This window comes from Mesoplodon mirus (assembly GCF_964341445.2).
Source record: "Mesoplodon mirus genome assembly, chromosome: 17".
NCBI classification, from domain to species: domain Eukaryota; kingdom Metazoa; phylum Chordata; class Mammalia; order Artiodactyla; family Ziphiidae; genus Mesoplodon; species Mesoplodon mirus.
The window spans coordinates 65235872-65255277 of record NC_138993.1 but is presented as its reverse complement, the minus strand read 5'-3'; the positions used below and the strand labels follow the sequence as shown (position 1 = coordinate 65255277).

Sequence of the window (19406 nt, the reverse complement as noted above, 5' to 3'; positions counted from 1 at the left end):
AAGATGTGAAGAAAAGGGAACCACAGTACGCTGTTTGTGGGAATGTAGACTGGTGCAGCCACTATGGAAAACAGTATGGAGGTTCCTTAAAAAATTAAAATTAGAACTACCAAGTGACCCAGCAATCCCACTTCTGGGTATATACCTAAAGGAAATGAAATCAGTACCTCAAAGAGATATCTGTGCTCCCAAGTTCATTGCATCATTATTCACATTAATTACTATTATTAACATGGCTGCCCATCCGTTTAGATCATAGATTCCTTGAGGAAAAGGAGCAGGCCCTATATATTTGTATAGTTTGAACAATGCCTTGTATGAGGCAGGTGCTCCATTACCTGTCCAGTCTCTGGTTTTTGCTAGAAACTCTACTGAGGTAAATATAAAAAATGACCAGGGGCGCAATTATAAAAGAATAATGAGAATTCCAAAAATGTCCCATTTTGCAACATGATCTCACTTCTCTTTTCCCATGAGACTAATTAAAGGAAAATGGGACTAAGGAGAGATTTAAGCAGAGGATGGTGCCAACTGCTAATATGGCATTCCTGCAAGCAGTCCTGCAGTCCTTTTCCCTCACATCATATCAAATGGCCATGTTTTGAGAAAGACCTTTCCATTTAAAGATGCAGACATAGAGAATGGACTTGAGGACACAGCAGGGGAAGGGGAAGCTGGGACGCAGTGACAGAGTAGCATTGACATATATACGCTACGAAATGTAAAATGGATGGCTAGTGGGAAGCGGCTGCATAGCACAGGGAGATCAGCTCGGTGCTTTGTGACCACCTAGAGGGGTGGGATAGGGAGGGTGGGAGGGAGATGCAAGAGGGAGGGGATATGGGGATATATGTTTACGTATAGCTGATTCACTTTGTTGTACAACAGAAACTAACAAAACATTGTGAAGCAAGTATATTCCAATAAAGATATAAAAAAAATAAAGGCAAATAGAACAACACAAGGAGAGTTCAAAGTACAATCACATTTTGAAACTTACCATAAACAGCAAGGATGAGATCCATATGTGAGATACATTGAATTCTAGCAAACATAGTGGACTCAGAGTTAGAAGACAAGTTGGTAAGTACAACCACTAATGTGCAAACAACCCCTTAGACAGACCACTTGATGTCTACCTACCCAAGATGAAAAGCATGATGTCAAGTTGAGGGAGAAAAAGCAAAAAGCCCAGAAAACAATCTCACTCCCAGTTCGATAAGCTTGTCTTCCCTTTAACTTGCAAATGGGAGTAAGAAAGAAGAAACTGAAAATATACATGTAAAGGTGAAATAATTGAAGCAGAGGAAACGAGCTTCAAGTGATACTGCATATTTTTTCTAACCTTTTTCCCTAACATGTCTTGCTAAGAAGTATAGAAAAATCAAATTCTACTCAGGGGCACCACCCTTTTCTTCTATGACCAGGAAGTTTTCATACGTGATGCATGTGGCCCCTCTCATCAAATAACTTTTTTCCATTTTAAAAAATGATAACATGATATGTGTCATTTCTTTTTTTTTTTAAGTTTTTTTTTCATGTGGACTATTTTTAAAGTCTTTGTTGAATTTGTTACAATATTGCTTCTATTTTATGTTTTGGTTTCTTGGCCAGGAGGCATGTGGGATCTTAGCTCCCCGACCAGGGATTGAACCCACACTCCCTGCACTGGAAGGTGAAGTCTTAACCACTGGACTGCGTCCCAGTGTCATTTCTTTTGATTATCATTTTCACTTGAAAATTTTAAGAAAAAGAAACACTCAAAGAAAAAAATCAAAATTATCTGTAATTCTATAGCTCAGAGCGCAGTATTGTTAATATTTTGGTTTATTGTTTCATTTAAACATTTTTATTATTGCAAAATTGATCACGATATATAGATCACAATATAGACAGAACATATGAAGATTTTAAAAAATTGTAACAAAGTAAGCACCTGTGTAAGCACCATCCAGATTCAAAAGTAGCAAACTGTACCATGCTTTAGAAATTCCTTGCTGCTCCAATCCCAGTCACCCTACCCCATGCTTCCTCATCACCCGCATCCTCTCTCCCTGAGCCTAGCATTTGTTTTACCACCTGTGGGTTGCATCCCTAAATAAAGTATTAAAAGTTTTGTTTGGTAAGGATAAATTGTACAGCACAGGGAATTATAGCCATTATCATGTAGTAACATTTAATGGAGTATATAATCTGTAAAAATACTGAATCACTATGCTCTGTACACCTGAAACTAATATAATATTGTAAATCAACTATACTTTAATAAAAAAATAAAAGTTTTGTTTGTTAACTTGACAGAAATGAAATTATACACTATGCATTATCAGAGGCTTGCTTCTCTTCATTCATCATTACGTCTGTGCAAAACTCGTCCATATTCAGTTATTTTTAGTGCTGTGTAGTACCCCACTGAATGAGTAAGCCCCCATGTAGATTTCGATTCTAATACTGGTGGCCATTTGGGTTGTTTCTATGTTTTGATGTTAAGAATATTTTTATGCATGTGTCCTGGTGAAAATATGCCAGTATTCTCGAGGGTTTCCACCTAATAATGAGTTTGCTGGATTCATAGGTTATGTGCAGATTCAAATTTACTAAGTAATACCAAAGTGTTTTCCAGAGTAGTTATACCAGTTTCTACTCCCAATGAAGTGGATGAGAGTCCCCATCTACAACCTAACACTTAGTGTTACCAGCTTCTTAACTTTTGCCAATCTGGTGGGTATGTATAGTTTAAATACTTAATACTACTGAGTTGGAGCATCTTTTTCTATCAGTTTTGCCATTTGAGTTCCTGCATGTGTGTATGTGTGTGTGTGTGTGTGTGTGTGCACAATTGTGTGAAGTGTCTTGCCAATATCACAGTATATTTATAATGGATACTATGGATAACCACCTGCTGTTTTCAAATTAAGAGAGACAGGAAGCACTTTTCTGGCCATTTATGCCTTTAAAACTTAAAATAAATATAGAAATTATTAGAAAAAATATCAATGGCACCACTATTGACATAACTGCTCAAATTAGAACTAGAAATCACTCACCCCTTATTTTCCATTACTCCACCTTCCTTCCAGAAAGTACGTTCTCCACTACGTTCTGGTAGGTGATCAAATTCTACTGAGACTACTTCTAAACTACATACTTAGTTCTAGAAAACCTATGGTTCCTCTCTTTCCATGATATAAACATATATGTACTTATTCACAAGCTCTACATTTGTCTCTAGAGTAGCTATTACAATCTATGATGCTAGGAACATTTTTGTACAACAGTGTGTAAGCATTTCTCTAACATGTATATTAAAAAGTGGTATTTAGAATTATGGCAGTGTGTGAATGTTTAATTTACTAAGAAATGTCAAAACTGAATGAGGGTCTCCACTGCTATCACAACTTCACAACACTTTTTTTAGTTTGGTAGGTGTAGTGAGTGGGTAATGGTATTTCACTGTGTTTTTAAGTTTCATTTCCCTGAGTAATAATGCTATTTTACACCCTGTCATATGTTTGTGAGTGTTTCAATTTTCTCTTCCTTTTTAAAATCTTTTTTATTTTTTCTATTGGACTGTCTTTTTCTTACCGATTTGAGGAAGTTCATTTCGTTATCCGGGTATTAGTTATTTGCCAGTTGTAATGGTTTGTGGCTTGTCTTTTCACTCTGTTTACCAGTGTCTTTTGATAAAGAATAACAATTTCAATATGGTCAAATTAAATCCTCCCTTTACAGTTTGCATTTTTGTGTCTTGCTTGATTTGTGTCTGTTTTAGAAATCCCTTTCTACCCCATGGTCATAAAAACATACTCCTATATTTTTTTCTAAATGTTTTATAGTTTTCTCTTTCATTTCTAAAATTTTAATCACTTTTACTTTTTGTAAGGAGATAGGCACCCAATTTCAATCCTGTCGTACAATTAACTAATCATCTGCCCCATCACTATTTACATTTACCCCCGTTCTGCAATGCTACCTCTATAAATAAAGTTTTCATATATGCCTGAGTCTGCATTTTACTCCATATTTCTACATATCCAAACTTGTACATTGTCTAAATACGGACAATGGAATATAGACTTGAATAAACCTGATTATTTAAAAGAATATGACTCGCCTTGTTCTTCTTCATGGGTGTCTTGGTATTCCTTGTACTTTCTTTTTTCAAATAATTTTATCTATTGATAGTTACACAAATATACACAACTCTGTTGAGGTGTTTCCTAAATTGACATTGAATCTATAAATCAACTAGGGAAAAATTAATGTCTTCTGACCTAGGACTCTAATATATGGCTCTCTTTATTGAGACTTTCTTTAATTTTTTTGCAATAAAATTTATAACTGTCTGTATTTGTTCCTTGGTTCTATTTGTCTAACCTCACACATTGTTTAAATAGGAACACTGTATTACAAAACTGCTGTCAGATTTATTTCTTGTTACTTTATATATATTGTTATACTAACTTCTCCAGTGTTAGCATATAGAAATGCAACTCACTTTCATATAGATTTTATATCCAGCAACTTGTTAAACTGTCTTATTAATTCTAGTAAATTATTAATATATCTTTTTGAGGTTCCTACATATATAAGCTTTGAACAATGACAGTTTTGCTTCGTTTCCAATTCTTATTTTTTGTCATATTACACCAGCAAAACCCTCCAGTACAATATTGAATAGAAGTGGTGACACTAGGCATTCTTAACTTGTTCTTGACCTTAAAAAGAGCACTTTCAGGGCTTCCCTGGTGGTGCAGTGGTTGAGAGTCCACCTGCCGATGCAGGAGACACAGGTTCCTGCCCCAGTCTGGGAAGATCCCACATGCCGTGGAGTGGCTGGGCCCATGAGCCATGGTCGCTGAGCCTGTGCTCCACAACGGGAGAGTCCATAACAGTGAGAGGCCAGCGTACCGCAAAAAAAAAAGAAAAAGAGAGCGCTTTCAGTATGTCACTATGAGGTGGATATTTGCTGTAGGTTTTGTATAGATTCCTTTTACTAGAATAATGAAGTTTCATTATTCTCTTAGTTTGCCAAGAATTATTCTTCTAAAGTCAAAAATAGGTGCTGAAGTTTATAAAATTCTATTTTCCTGAATCCACTGGGAGTTTAAAAAGATTCTTTATTGTGTTTTGTGTGATATATTACATTAATCAATTTGTTAATATTAATATAATTAATAGTAATATAGACTTTGTATTCCTGAGGTAACATCACATATACACTATCTCTTTCAGATGTATCTGGATTTTGCATGCTACAAGTTTAGACATTTGCATATATTTTCATGAGGAGAGTAGCCTAAAATTTTTCTTCTAATCTACTTGCCTCCTTGCCAGGTTTCTGTATCAAGGTTATGTTTGCTTCATACAAGAAGTTTGGGACTGCCCTCTCTTCCTTCTTCTCAGAAAGAGTTTATGCAACATTGGCATTACCCTTCCCTGACTATCTGGAGAGACACTTGGCCCTGGTGTGAAAGTTCAAGGTCTTACAGATTTGGCAGAAACCTCTGGGGTGTAAGCCAGCTTTGGAGCTCACCCAACTTGCAGAATTCCAGCTCTCGCTTGAGTTTTGGTCTCTTCAGTTTCCTTGTCTTGTGTTAGCTCAGCAATACATTTAAAAAAGATTTTAAACTATTTTTTCACCAGCCTGTGGTTATCTTAATCCGGTGGTCTTTCATACCATCAGAAATGGATATGCCAGTGGCTACATTCTTCTAATAACATTTGACCTGTCCTTACTTCTGAGACCAGGTCTACTCAAGCCCACCTACTATACGCCATGTCCACCCTGGCACATAGTAGAGGCTCAAGTAATATTGATTAAATGAGCAAATGAATATTACAGCTGTGTTCCACATACTTTGTTATTGTCCTTTTCCCAATACATTATTATTTTTACTTACATGTTTATCACCCAGGCAGAACTGCCAGCTTTTGAAGAATATGAAGCTGTTTCTATCTGTTTCTATGTGTTCTTACCCCCAATGTTTAGCACATAAATTTACTGAATAAATGAGTGAATAAATATACAGATAAATCAATCACTGTAGTTAATTCAAATATATGTAGGTTAAATTTTACCCAGATGCTTTTTAATCTGCTAACAAATAGGTAATTAATGCAATGCAGGGAAACCAAGATGTAAATCATTGAATTCTGCAGCAAAGTAAATTTACTGTCATTTAATTGGGTGTATCTCCCATTTCGTACAGTTGCTTATGTAAATCTCAGATAATTAAAAGCCTACAGTGAGCTGTTCAATAGCACTCATGATGCTTTTTTCGTTTTTGCCCCCAGGCAGCTTGTTTTGGGCAGTAGATGTCCAGCCCACATGCATTATTTGAACATAAGTTATACGTCTTGACAAGATGCTCTGAACCTCATCGTTGAAGGAGAAGGGATACAAGTAGATGATGCAGAGCAGGCCAGACTTATTTCCTTAACTGAAAACTACCTGCAAGTACCAGTTAGAGTCATATGAGCTGTCTAATCCTTAAAGCCTCTGTTATGTGAAGTAATGGCCTCCTACAGTTTCCACTAAGTATAAAGATATGAAAAATCAATACCAATGCACATATAGTTCTCTGAAGAAAAGCAAATGCTCCTGCAATAACTGACAGCATCCAGGCTTGACCTGTGTAAAGACCAGATGAATGGCTGATTGACCCTGCTGCATTCCGAGTTGCAAAACAGCAACCTGCTTCCTAAACCTGAAGTTCAGAGAATATAAAACAACTAAATATATGTTTAGAAAACATTATGGAGTCTTACAGAAAAGTCTATGAGCCCTGAGAAGGAAACTGTTCCAGGCTGAGGCTTAGTTACCAAACTAAAAGAAACTTCTTTCCTGTACACAAAACCAACAACAACTTAAATAACAAGTGGAAGAATTCCAAAGAAATCAACCTACTTTCACAGTTAAACTCCTTTCATTTGTTTAAGTTCTTGTTAAATGTCTGAGAGTCTGAAGCCAGCTGTGGAAAATAACACCGTTTCACAGAAATTATTTTTTTGGCTCTTGTGTCATGTACAATATCTTGGCTCTATCCTGAGCTCCAATTAAAAGAATCTAATGAAACCCTTGCCTTTAATAATTGCAATATAGTGAATTTAGCTACTCGAAAGTATTTAAAATAAACCAATTTGCTCATTAATCATCATTACAGTTACAAAGAGAATCACGTAAATAACTTTTTAAAATATTTCTCGGGTTGAACTTCAAATCACTCCTGCAATTTTCAAACACTGAATTACAAAGATGGTTAATAAATATATGCACGTGGGCCTCCCTGGTGGCGCAGTGGTTGAGAGTCCGCCTGCCAATGCAGGGGATACGGGTTCGTGCCCCGGTCTGGGAGGATCCCATATGCCGCGGAGCGGCTGGGCCCGTGAGCCGTGGCCGCTGGGCCTGCGCGTCCGGAGCCTGTGCTCCGCAACGGGAGAGGCCACAACAGTGAGAGGCCCGCATACCAAAAAAAAAATATATATATATATATATATATATATATATATGCACGTATTATAACCAGTTAATTAAAGCAGATCTTAATTATGCCATTATCAATTAATTTTTAATTTGCAAAAGCAAAGTGAACACCAATCCATCCCTTTACAGTTGGGAGGGCATCATTCTCAGGATGAAGTTATAGTCGTTTGTGTGCCTAAAGCTAGGAAAAGAACATACTCTGCGATCTTACCAAGAATTGTTGGAAACAAGAGGAAAATTAAAATCACCCTTTTACCTCAGTTAATATGCAGGAATGAACACATTGCAACACTACGTCAATGGACACATCAGAGTTCATCTTTATTCCAAAACTACATGCCTAGTCCTGACATCAGGGATATAAACTGACCTACTTAGAATTGTACCTGTATTTTTAGATATACCCAGTGTTTCTCCTTATTGCGTTATACTCTACCCTGAAAGCAGTATGACTTCGCAGTTTGTTGGACTTTTCCAGTGCAATGATCAAGATGATCTTCATTACAGGCAACTCGGTAATGATCTTGACTTCCCTTTCTCAAGATCATTCATGTCTGTCAGGTTCAGAACAAGATAAAATGTATATCTTTTCTTCCTTTGCTTGATGACTACTTGAGAAATTTATTTGTTTTTTCTTCCTTATTTATCATAAAATTAATAAAAATCAAGAGCATGAATTATAATCTCACAAGAGCACTGACGACAAGGTTCCAGTGTCTCTCCTGTCAAGACCAATTACAAACCATGAATATTCTCCCCCTTTGCACAGCACCTCTTTCTTTAAAACCTCTTCATTTTTATCAGTGTCTACTGCAGTCTTGACTTCCCTGATGATTTTTTTTTTTTTTTGACTGCATCACACGGCATGCAGGATTTTAGTTCCCCGACCAGGGATCGAACCCGCATCCCCTGCATTGGAAGCATGGAGCCCTAACCACTGGATTACCAGGGGAGTCCCAATTTCCCGATGACCTTGATAATGTCCCAGCTCCCTCGGAATACGTATAGCAGGAAATGGAAATATGATCTGGGAATTTTAAATCTCAAACTGCAATTCAAAGATAATTTTTTTTTTTCTGTCTTGAGAACCTGACAAATGTAACAGATTGGGGAGCTCAGTCTCTTAGACTGTTTTCCAACTGCTAAAAAAGAAAGTTACATCAGAGCCAGAGCACCTTGAGTCTGAAACGCAGGTGCTTGCCAAGGCTTTCTCCCTTCCTGATCACTTCCTACTCCTTTGAGTGAGTCTGGACTCTATCTCAGCACTCAGAGAAATGACTCCATTAGAAGAACTGAGCAGAAAACATCTAGAAAAACGTCTTTGGGTGTTTTGTTATAAGATGGAAGTATCATAAATCAGAAGTCACATAGCCAATCCATATACCTTATACAATTTTGTTACTGCAAGTGCGATTATATGAATAAATGCTTAAAATAGAAAAATATAATTTGGCATTCCTAATATGCAATGTATTCTTGACTCCAAGTTATCAACCAGTTACCCCTGAGCATAGTAAGGCTCAGTAAATGGGTTTTGAATGAATAAAGGTACGATGGAAGTATGAGAATACAGAATACAAAACAGAAGTGTGTTAACTGGATAACAATAAAAGAGAAAAACACTATCATGCTATTAGCCAAATGGTTCTTTTCTTTTAAAATTTGATTTTCTCCCAGTTCCTAAAACTATATGCAATACTACAGAAAAAAAAAATGTTTCCATCCTAGCAGAATAGGGTGGAACAGGAGTATTATACACTAGTTAAGGCCTTCTTAGCACTTTTATTCAGGAAAAAAAAACCTCAAAGAATCACCTGACATCTTAAAAAAAAAAAAAAAGAAGAAGAAGAAGATTAAAAAAATTTACTGGTAAAAATGCCTAAATGCAATTTATATCTTAACTAAAACATTTTAAATCTTCGTACTCAAGAGCATCTAATGATGAGATTTCCAGGCCTAAATTAACAGAGCTACTTCTCCTTGATACAGAAATAGGTTCCTATTGATCAAATTCAGCAGAGGGCAAACTAAGCAATCTTGTCTGCCCATCTGTATGTGTTTTGCCAGCTCAGACTGTCCCTAAAGAGGAACAGAAGTGCTTGGAATCAATACTGTCCAATCCAATTTTTTTTCATGGCTATCAAAAAGAGTTCTGTAATTAAGAAGCAATTCCATTAAAATGTCCAGCACCTATACTATAATCAACAGGGACTTAGATGATTCTCTGTTTCTGAAATACTGTTTATGTGTTCACTTTGTACATCACATTTATGGAATGTTGGCCGTATTGTCACCAAGCAAATAACTGTTTTCTGTTTCTGCCACCTGAGCTGCCAGAAGTTGCAAGTTAAGGTAAATCATCCTTTATTGTTTGAGGTTTGAGATTCTTTTAAAGAAGCCCACCCTGGGATTATAAAGCTTGTGATGTTAAGCATTTTGCAACTTAAGTTTCCACTACCTGTTTTAAAGATAAATCTCAATTGGGCCACATTCAAATGACAAAAATTTCCCATTAAAAGAATAAATAAGTGTTTGACCCTTGAAATATATGTCAGAACAAGGACAAAACAAGAGGAGAGATTCTAACTAGGGCCATTAAACTAATTGTATTCAGCCTCCATGAAATTATTAGAATTTAAAGTTATACGCATCAATATGTTTTTGCCTATTATTTTGCTACTTTATTAAAATATTGCAATTATAAATTCTAAAGATGAAAACTATTTGCATATACTAAGGACAGCTCTGGTAATAATTCAAAAATATTAATTTATTTCATAAATATGCAGTCATTATAACTATATACATTGGCTGCAGTTTCCAAAGAAAAACTCTAGACAGCAACCAAATACTTAACCTGAGACTGAAAAAAAATATCAAAAATCAGGACTACACAGTAAAATCTATGATTTATGCCCAAAAATGAGTTGTAAATATAAGTAAAGTTTTAGAATTTCATATGAACTAAGTTATAGGGAAAAGCAGATTAATCCAAGAAAACCTCAGTTTAAATACCACCATCACTAGGGCAAAAAAAGCCTTCACAAGTCTCTAATGGTTACTTTCTCAGATGACTTTAAAATAAATGAGACAGAACTGAAACTGTCTTCTAGGAACTTAAAATCTAAGACCACCAGAGCTGACAAAATTAAGGACATGTATAACAGATATACATAATAAATATATACAGAATATATACTGATAAATAAGATTAAATATTGTATAACTCATCACTAAGAAAAATACATTTGCTTTTCACTTACAAAAAATGTAATGTGTGTAATTGGAGGGGAGGGCTGCTGGACATTCAAACCTGGATATAGTGGGCCACTGTGCCTCATCTGTAAACTGATTACAAATGGATAATGCATGTTCTGATTAATCTACTCGTCTTTATTTTTACACAGCAGAAATGATTTATAACAAAGGGTCAAAATGCTGATTATATAGCTACATCAATCTAGTATCTTCAGTTTCACATAGCAGTAATCATAACAAAAGGATCAAAACACTGATTATATACAGTCACTATATACATGTTATCCTTACTGTATTCATCCCAACCATATCTAGATAATAAGAAAGAAAATGAATTTGTTCTTTCAAAAATTTACCTATATTTCAACTACTGTATACTTTAATAAAAAATAAATTTAAAAAAATTTACCTATTGATAGAAAAGCCAAGGTTGTATAATTCCATTGAAGTCTCAGAATCCAACTAAACATACACATAATAAAAAGCGTTCAGAGAAGTTGACTCTTCCACAAAAGATAACGCAGTCTCATTACTCTGCCAGGAATAACTCAGAGATTATACTTAACTCAAGAGGCCGAGGTTTAGCCATCAGCTTTAAAAAGATATTTTTCTACAGTAATTCCACTGGCCTGGTTACTTCTGTTTCACAGAAGTACAGGACTTCTGTTTCCACTATAAAACCAAAATTAAAGAGCTTTAAACGGACCTAAAATCCAAGGGATAGCCTGATGGGTAAACAGTTCCCACTGGTTTATAATACAGACAAAGTTCACAATGATCTAACCACTAAAATTTTATTTCAAAACTATACTGAAAGTATTAAAATGAGCCAGTTATTCGAGTTCAAACCCTACAAACACCCAATTTCTTTCAATCTTGTTTCATCCATCAAGTGCAGGGGACTCAAATGTGTCACCTGTACATTTGACACTCAGTAAGTATTTAAGAGACTGGTGGTCAGTCATCCCCTTTCAGTGGTGAAGACATTATTCTTCGGAGCTAGTACTTATTGGGGGTCCTCTTACCCTGTTAAGATGCCTTGCTTTGTTTTACTTCATTTTAACTCGATGCCACATTAATAAATTTTAAAGCAAAGTAGTCTTGGTTAATATACATTGGTAATATTGGTAGTCAGACTGACAAAAATGTAAAGAAGAATATTAAGTCCTGACTCACAAAGCAGGAAAGAGGGAATTTATATCACTCATCCTCCCACACACAGTTAATTCCTTGAACTTCAATTTATTTCAGCATATCAAGGATATTGTATACTTCTCTGCTTGGCCGGCATGAAGGTAGACATCATATTTTTTAGGGTTCAATAATATCGTTCCCCAGTAATAACAGAAGTGGCAGAAATAAAACAAGAGGAGGACTAGATAATTAGCTACTAGACTGAAAGTCTTAAAATGCCAGCTCCCCTGCTATTCCTAACCACTGTCCTCAAGTTATGAGGATTCTACTGTCCATAGTGACCCACAGTCAAACTGTCTACAGACATCTTTTCCAATGCAAATGAGTCTCTCCATCCATTAAAAGACCCCAAAGGGGACTTCCCTGGTGGCACAGTGGTTGGGAGTCCACCTGCCAATGCAGGGGACATGGGTTCGAGCCCTGGTCTGGGAAGATCCCACATGCCGTGGAGCAGCTAGGCCCGTGCACCACAACTGTTGAGCCTGCACTCTAGAGCCTATGAGCCACAACTGCTGAGCCCACGTGCCACAACTACTGAGACCTGTGCTCCTGGAGTCCGTGCTCCGCAACGGGAGAGGCCGCTGTGATGAGAAGCCCGCGCACTGCAGTGAAGAGTGGCCCCCGCTCGCCTCAACTAGAGAAAGCCCTGGCGCAACAACAAAGACCCAGTGCAGCCAAAAATAAATAAATAAATAAAAAGACCCCAAATGTTTTAGGTTGTAAGCAGAAAACCCTGCTACTTACTTTAGTAGGTGCCCATCCAAATGAAGATGGAGCATCATGCAGAGCAGATTTTAGTGTGATAATCAATGCAACTTAAAAACATTGATCTGACACATATTTAACATTATGAATAATCATTGTTCTCCCTGGTAATTAGGGATAAATGCTAAGTCAGTCACATAAATGACCAAAATTAATGTTAGGTTTACACAGCAAAATCAAATTTTCACAGTACTACAATTTTCATTAAATTATCCCCAAAATCAACATCTGCTATCACATACAGTAGCTCTCATACCCACATTGAAAGGGCGAGGGTCTCAAATCCTGGTTCCTCATCTACGGTGGACATGTCCACCCTGCATCACCATAGATCCCACTGTGATTTCCTTAATGGCCCAGAGCTGAGGCACATTCATTCCCTAACACACGCCCTAACCTCCAGACCCTTGATCCACCTTGAAAGCACCTAGTGTAACACAGTCAACTCTTGACAGCACCTACTGGCCAAAGAGCTCAGCATAGTGGTGTCCATGGTGAGGCAGGGTGGAAATATCCACCAGCCACAAGGAACCAGGGCAGAAAGCCTGAGCTCAGAAGGCCAAGAGTGAGCTGGCCGGGGGTCAGAGAGTAGGAGTGAGAGTAAAGAAGAGACTCCCCCACTTTCCTGTCACCATATTTTCAAAGATCTTATACAGTTCTTTCCAATAATACCCAACAGGGTAAGATAAAATAATACCCAACAGGGTAAGATAAAAAATAAAAGTAAGGGGAGGAGACCCAGAAGGGAAGGGTAGTTATCCTTAAGACACTCACTTCTATATTAATGTTTCCTGTTGTTGATTCCCAGGTGTGTGATGACTTTTGAGGCCTTTCAAATGAGCAAAGTAACCAATGGCCAATGAGATGATTTGTGACTGAAATAAAAATATTCTACTAGAACCAGTTTTCTTCTATCTCCTTGCGCCACTAAAAGAACTCCACTGATACACTCTTTGTGGAGCAGTGGATGCACGCAAGGCCCGGACATGATCCCTTGGTAGTGTTGAGAGACAATTCTCCAAGGTGTTTCTGTACATGTTGTACCACCTTTTGTCCAGCCTAACTTTGCAAGGGTGTTTGTATGGCAAATAGCCCTAGAAGATAAAAATAATGCTTCCCTCCAGGGCAAAGATTGGGGTGGTTTACACACAGTGCATCATAAAATATTGGATTCCCTATACTCAAGGGTCCTCAGCTGTGCCACAAACCCACTGTGTACACAGCACCTACCTGGTCAGCTCCCCATCACCCCCATGGGGAGACTTGGAGCCGAAGAGGTGGGTGGAGGAGGGGAACAGAAAGAGGGGAACCAAAGGAACCATGAAGCTCATGCTTCTTGCTGTGCTGTAATCAAGTCCTGTGTCTCTGAGCCAAGGGTCTCACATCTTTGGCCAGCATCCATGAAACTGTGGCAGGCTCACTTGTTAGCATGCAAGTAAAGTAAAATCTCATCCCTATCGGAGGAAAGTCTTATCCATGGGAAGATGAGATTATCCTCCCAGGTATCATGGTAGGTAGGCAACTGCTATGGATTCTCAAACGTCCCTGGGAAAAAAATATAGGAGTATGTCTTATCCCAACATAGGTAGTTCTGGTGCTAAAGGGAGAAGAAAGAGCCAGGTAAAAAAGAACTTCTCCAAGACCTGAGAGACAGTCACATTGCTTGCCCCAAATAATCGAACAATTTCCTTTATTGTACATTAGAAAAATGGATATTATTTTAAGACACAGGACACCTGTTTTGATACCTGATAGAATTAGAATAGTAGGTAATTCAAATAAAATTAAGACACATCCAGAAAACAAAGATAATCTTCTTAAAACTCATTTTAAAAAGAAAACTACAATAGCACTAAAATCAGATTTTTTTTTTTTTTTTTTTTTTTTTGCTGTACGCGGGCCTCTCACTGCTGCGGCCTCTCCCGTTGCGGAGCACAGGCTCCGCGGCCATGGCTCGCGGGCCCAGCCGCTCCGCGGCATGTGGGATCTTCCGGGATCGGGGCACGAACCCGTGTCCCCCGCATCGGCAGGCGGACTCTCAACCACTGCGCCACCAGGGAAGCCCCTAAAATCAGATATTTTTATTGCCCTATATTATTTGCAGCCTTCCCACAAAATATTAACCTTAAGTTCAGTCATTTTTCTGTCTCTGTTTTTTGATAATCTTTTGAAGTAGAAAAGAGGAACCTTTATAATGTCCTGGAATATGAAAAAATGTCTCCTTCAACACTTGGGTTTCTGCTGTTCAGCTGTGTCATTTGGTTGGAGCACAAACTCAATGATATTATTTCAAAACACGGCTATTTTACCCTCAGCTTCTGAGCCTCTATGAATTTCACAGGTTTACTATATAGATTCTGCTGATGATTATAGTTCTCCTTGGTTAATTAATGCTCTGCAACATTTAATTTTGCATTACATAAATACCAGTAAAGAGACTGAAAAATAAAACTAGATGCAAATTTTATGCTCATTGCAATGCACAAATTAGGCCATAGAAAAATCCCTGGCTGGATTCAGAATTTTCTTGTGCCAGCTAGCGCCTTGAAAAAAAATCTTAAATTATTTTTCGCCAATTCAACAGAGGTAAAAACAATCAAATAAAAATCAGACTAAACAAAAACAAGGCAATGAGGCTGCTACACATAAAGCTTTATACAAATGAAGTACTGTCAAAACATTTCAAAATGTCAGAAATTCATTTAGAAATTTGTCCTTAAAAAAAAAACCCTCCTGGTATAAATTTGCTTTTCTGTAAATTTAGTCCCATCCTCTCATTAGCACAAAAATATCTGTCTTCTCAATTTCTAGAACCGCATCTATAATGTTAATTTGCAGAGTACAAGCGGTCTGCCAGTTTTATGTCCCAAAGGTGGCCTCCTTGATCAGAGTTTTAAAGAAGATGGCCTAGGGCTTCCCTGGTGGCGCAGTGGTTGAGAGTCCACCTGCCGATGCAGGGGACACAGGTTCATGCCCCGGTCTGGGATGATCCCACATGCCGCGGAGCGGCTGGGCCCATGAGCCATGGCCGCTGAGCCTGTGCGTCCGGAGCCTGTGCCCCGCAACGGGAGAGGCCACAACAGTGAGAGGCCCGGGTACCGCAAAAGAAAAAAAAAAAAAAAAAAAGAAGATGGCCTAGAAGGACAAAACCGTACACAAAAACAATCAACCCTGCACAAGATGGCTTTTCAGAATCATTTTTAGACATGCATAAATCAGAGATGCATTTGTGTCACCTAATCACGACTAATGAAGCTTGAACAGACAATTCAAACATCAATATTTAGCTAAAATTTCAAAGTGCGGCATCTGAATTAAACTAATACCATTGACTGGAAAGCTAAGATAAGGTATTCTTACATTTTCTAGACAAACACTCAGAGTTGGATAATAGGACCATGTGTGTTACCTTTTAGACTAGAACAAAACTAAAACACAAAGAGATATAAAACCAGCTTTGCTTAATTTGGAAATTCAAAATAAAAAGATATTTTGGCTTTTTAAAATTAAGGATAAAATTATGTTATCTACATCAACAACATTGAGGTTTTTGTTTTTTAATTGTAGAAAAATGGGTAATGTGACTACCATCTATCCCCCTTTTCCCCCCCACTAAAACATCAGGTGATTTTTGATATGTTGGAGATAATCATGTCTATGAAACATGAAAAAGAGACAGAAATAAAACTGCATACGTATAGTTGCAGCCACAAGAGACTAAATCTGCTTTCATAATGCTGGTGAGTCTTTTGACGGGGCAAAAACTGGCTATTGGTTCCAGTTGGGTCCTTCACACGGGGTTTGAAGGGTCCCCATTATGACTTCACAAGCCACAACCAAGTGTTTGTCTAGCACCAGCATACTTGATACCTGCCCAGACTGTTTTGCCAATAACATAATTTTACCTCTTTAGCAGAGATGCCAAATGCTCCATGACAGTCTACAACTGCACTTTTGGTCACATCTATTTCATAATGAGCAAGAACCGTCACTGCCTTTCCCTCAGCAGAGAAAATATTGCTAGAGCATAATTTCTCATTAATCACAGGCACTGTTTCTAAGGACAAGTTAGCCAGAAACCTCTTGGGAAATTTGTATGCTCAAGACAATCATCTCAACTTCTTGTGGAATTGGTAAATATTTGTACTGAAGAATGAAAGATAGATGGCTAGCCTCCAGGGTATGGAAAAAAATACTCAATAGTCATTCCAATCCAGCCAGAAAAAAAAAAAAAAAAAAAAAAGCTTAGAGGTAGGCAGGCAGGGGTCTCTATTCAACACAAAATGTTTAAAGACATCTTTATCTAAAAATAAGCAGATCTCACAATAATTCTATAAATAGGCAACTATGGTGAGATATTTCACAAACATCAATGTTGTGTTGAGATGAATAGACAAGTTTTTAAATGCCTCAAAAGAAATCATAAAAGTTCCTATGGCAAATACCAGTAGGAAAACAAGAAAGTAACAGTCTATCAAAAAGCCTCATAAAACTGATAAAAAGTCAATCGTACACCCCCCAAAATATGCTTTTGATATATGACAGATATAAACATTTTTTATGTATTATACACACACAGGAGTATGGTCTTCTGAAGATAAATAAATATATGCATGTGTGTATTTACATATTTATCTATTTCGGATTTAACACAGGCCCATCCTATAAGGAGGTCTGTTTAGTGCTGGTATTTGGTAACAACAGAGCCTTGTCCACAAAGTGGAGTTGAGTAAGGGAGCCAGAAGACTGAGTCACAAGACGCATCCTCTCTCATAGAAACTCTACAAGAACAGGAATCATGCAGACTCATAGCAGAGGCATAATTTTTATTTCTCCTAGCTTGCCATGGTAGGTGCCATAAAGAGCATTAGCAGCGTCTTCCTGGGGTGAAAGGGAAAAGAGAATCTTTTTGTACAATAGTTCATACTCAGCATGACCTTTCTAAAGGCTTCCAGACTATACCCATTCATCCCAATGTTGGGGAAAAAAGACATAAAATTATACATCATCCAAAAATTATGCTCATCCCGTACCTGCTAAATTGCTGGGCATGACATATCGTATAAAGATGAACAAAACAAATATTCTCATAGTCTAACAGAGACAGGTAATTAAACTGAATTGCAATACAACCTAAGTGCTACAGTAGAGCTGGAAATAACAAGGAAGGGCACTCTGTTGGGGAGGGCTTGGGCATTGAGTGGGAAGGTTCCCCAGGGGAGACCCTCTAGAGTTGAGTCTAGAAAGTCAAGAGGCTGGGGAGGAAGAAAAGCTGCAGGAGCATTAGATGGAGGGAAAAAAGGCACAGGAGTGAAAAGGAACATGATTCATCAGAAGCTCAAGTGATTTATTTAGGATGGATAAGAACACGGTTAGTATTTCTTAGGTACCATGCCTTGCAACAGACATGGAAATATCCAGAACAAAGCTGTGCTCAAGAGACCAATGTGAAATAAGGACTGAAAGTTAAGCCAGAGGGTACAGTGGGATGAGCACTAGATGCCATTCTAAGTATTTTGGTCTTTAGTGTAGGTGATTAAAAATCCATTGACAAATTTTAAGCAAGGGGGAAACATGATCATATTTGCATTGGAAAGAGACATTCTGGTGGCATATATGGGGATGGTGACAATGGTTGATTATCTAAGAAATACATACAAGTAAGTGGGTCTATCTAAAAAGCACAGAATTTAAGACTGTAAAATGCATGTTTAGGGCTTCCCTGGTGGCGCAGTGGTTGAGAGTCCACCTGCCGATGCAAGGGACACAGGTTCGTGCCCCGGTCCAGGAGGATCCCACATGCCGCGGAGCGGCTGGGCCTGTGAGCCATGGCCGCTGAGCCTGCGCGTCCGGAGCCTGTGCTCTGCAATGGGAGGGGCCACAACAGTGAGAGGCCCGCGTACCACACACAAAAAAAGAAAGACTGTAAAATGCATGTTTAGTGAGCTGATTTGTAAAGGTAACCCAGAAGCTTTGTGCCAAGAGAGAAAATAAGTTCTATAATCCTCAAGTTTTTAGGCCAGAACTAAAGATAAGAGGATGTGGGAAGAGCAGTAGCTCTGGTTCAACGAGCTGCATTTCCTGTACCGTGGACGGTTCCATGGTGGGAACCTGGCTCTTCAGGACGAAGAGCAGTCTCCCTCCTCATAAGATAATTAGACGGAAACGAAGATAACACTTTGGAGACAGGAGTGCACAAGGGAAGGCCTTCTGAGCTGAGAACTGAGACACAAAAGGGAAGCATGGGGGAGAGAGAAGAGGCGGAAAGGCAGTCGGGGCGTTACAGGCAGTTCTGAATGAGGAGAAGGTGGGAAAGCTGAGGACCCTGTCGTGTCAGTGATACCTCCAGGTCTCCCTCAGCTGGTAAACTTGTTGAGTGGGAATACAGTAGAAGTTGGTGTTTTCCTGAGCATCCTTATCTAGGGACCAGGGGAGGCCCATTGTGGAGTACAGAGTATGGAGAATGGAACGTACGATCATTGCAAGAAGACACGACGAGTGACTACTGCAATAGTCCAGATATTGAGGGCTGTAGTGAGGAAATGCACAAGTAGGAGATGAAAGAGGTAGAAGAAGAGAGGACCTGAGCAACACCTAGAAAAAGACGTGTGGAAATGACAAAGGACTTCTAGGTTTCTGGCTAAATATGAGGTCCATACTAGTCTCACTAACTGAACTAAGGAATGCAGAAGGCCACATCTAG

At 38.3% G+C, this 19406-nt stretch overlaps 1 protein-coding gene across 1 annotated transcript in view; it reads right to left on the bottom strand.

Annotated features, from left to right (window-relative positions):
• Window positions 1–19406, bottom strand: part of HS6ST3 (heparan sulfate 6-O-sulfotransferase 3) — a gene marked incomplete at both ends in the record, with an annotated part of 664060 nt that overhangs the window by 312357 nt on the left and 332297 nt on the right. The gene's annotated exons all lie outside the window — the stretch shown is intronic.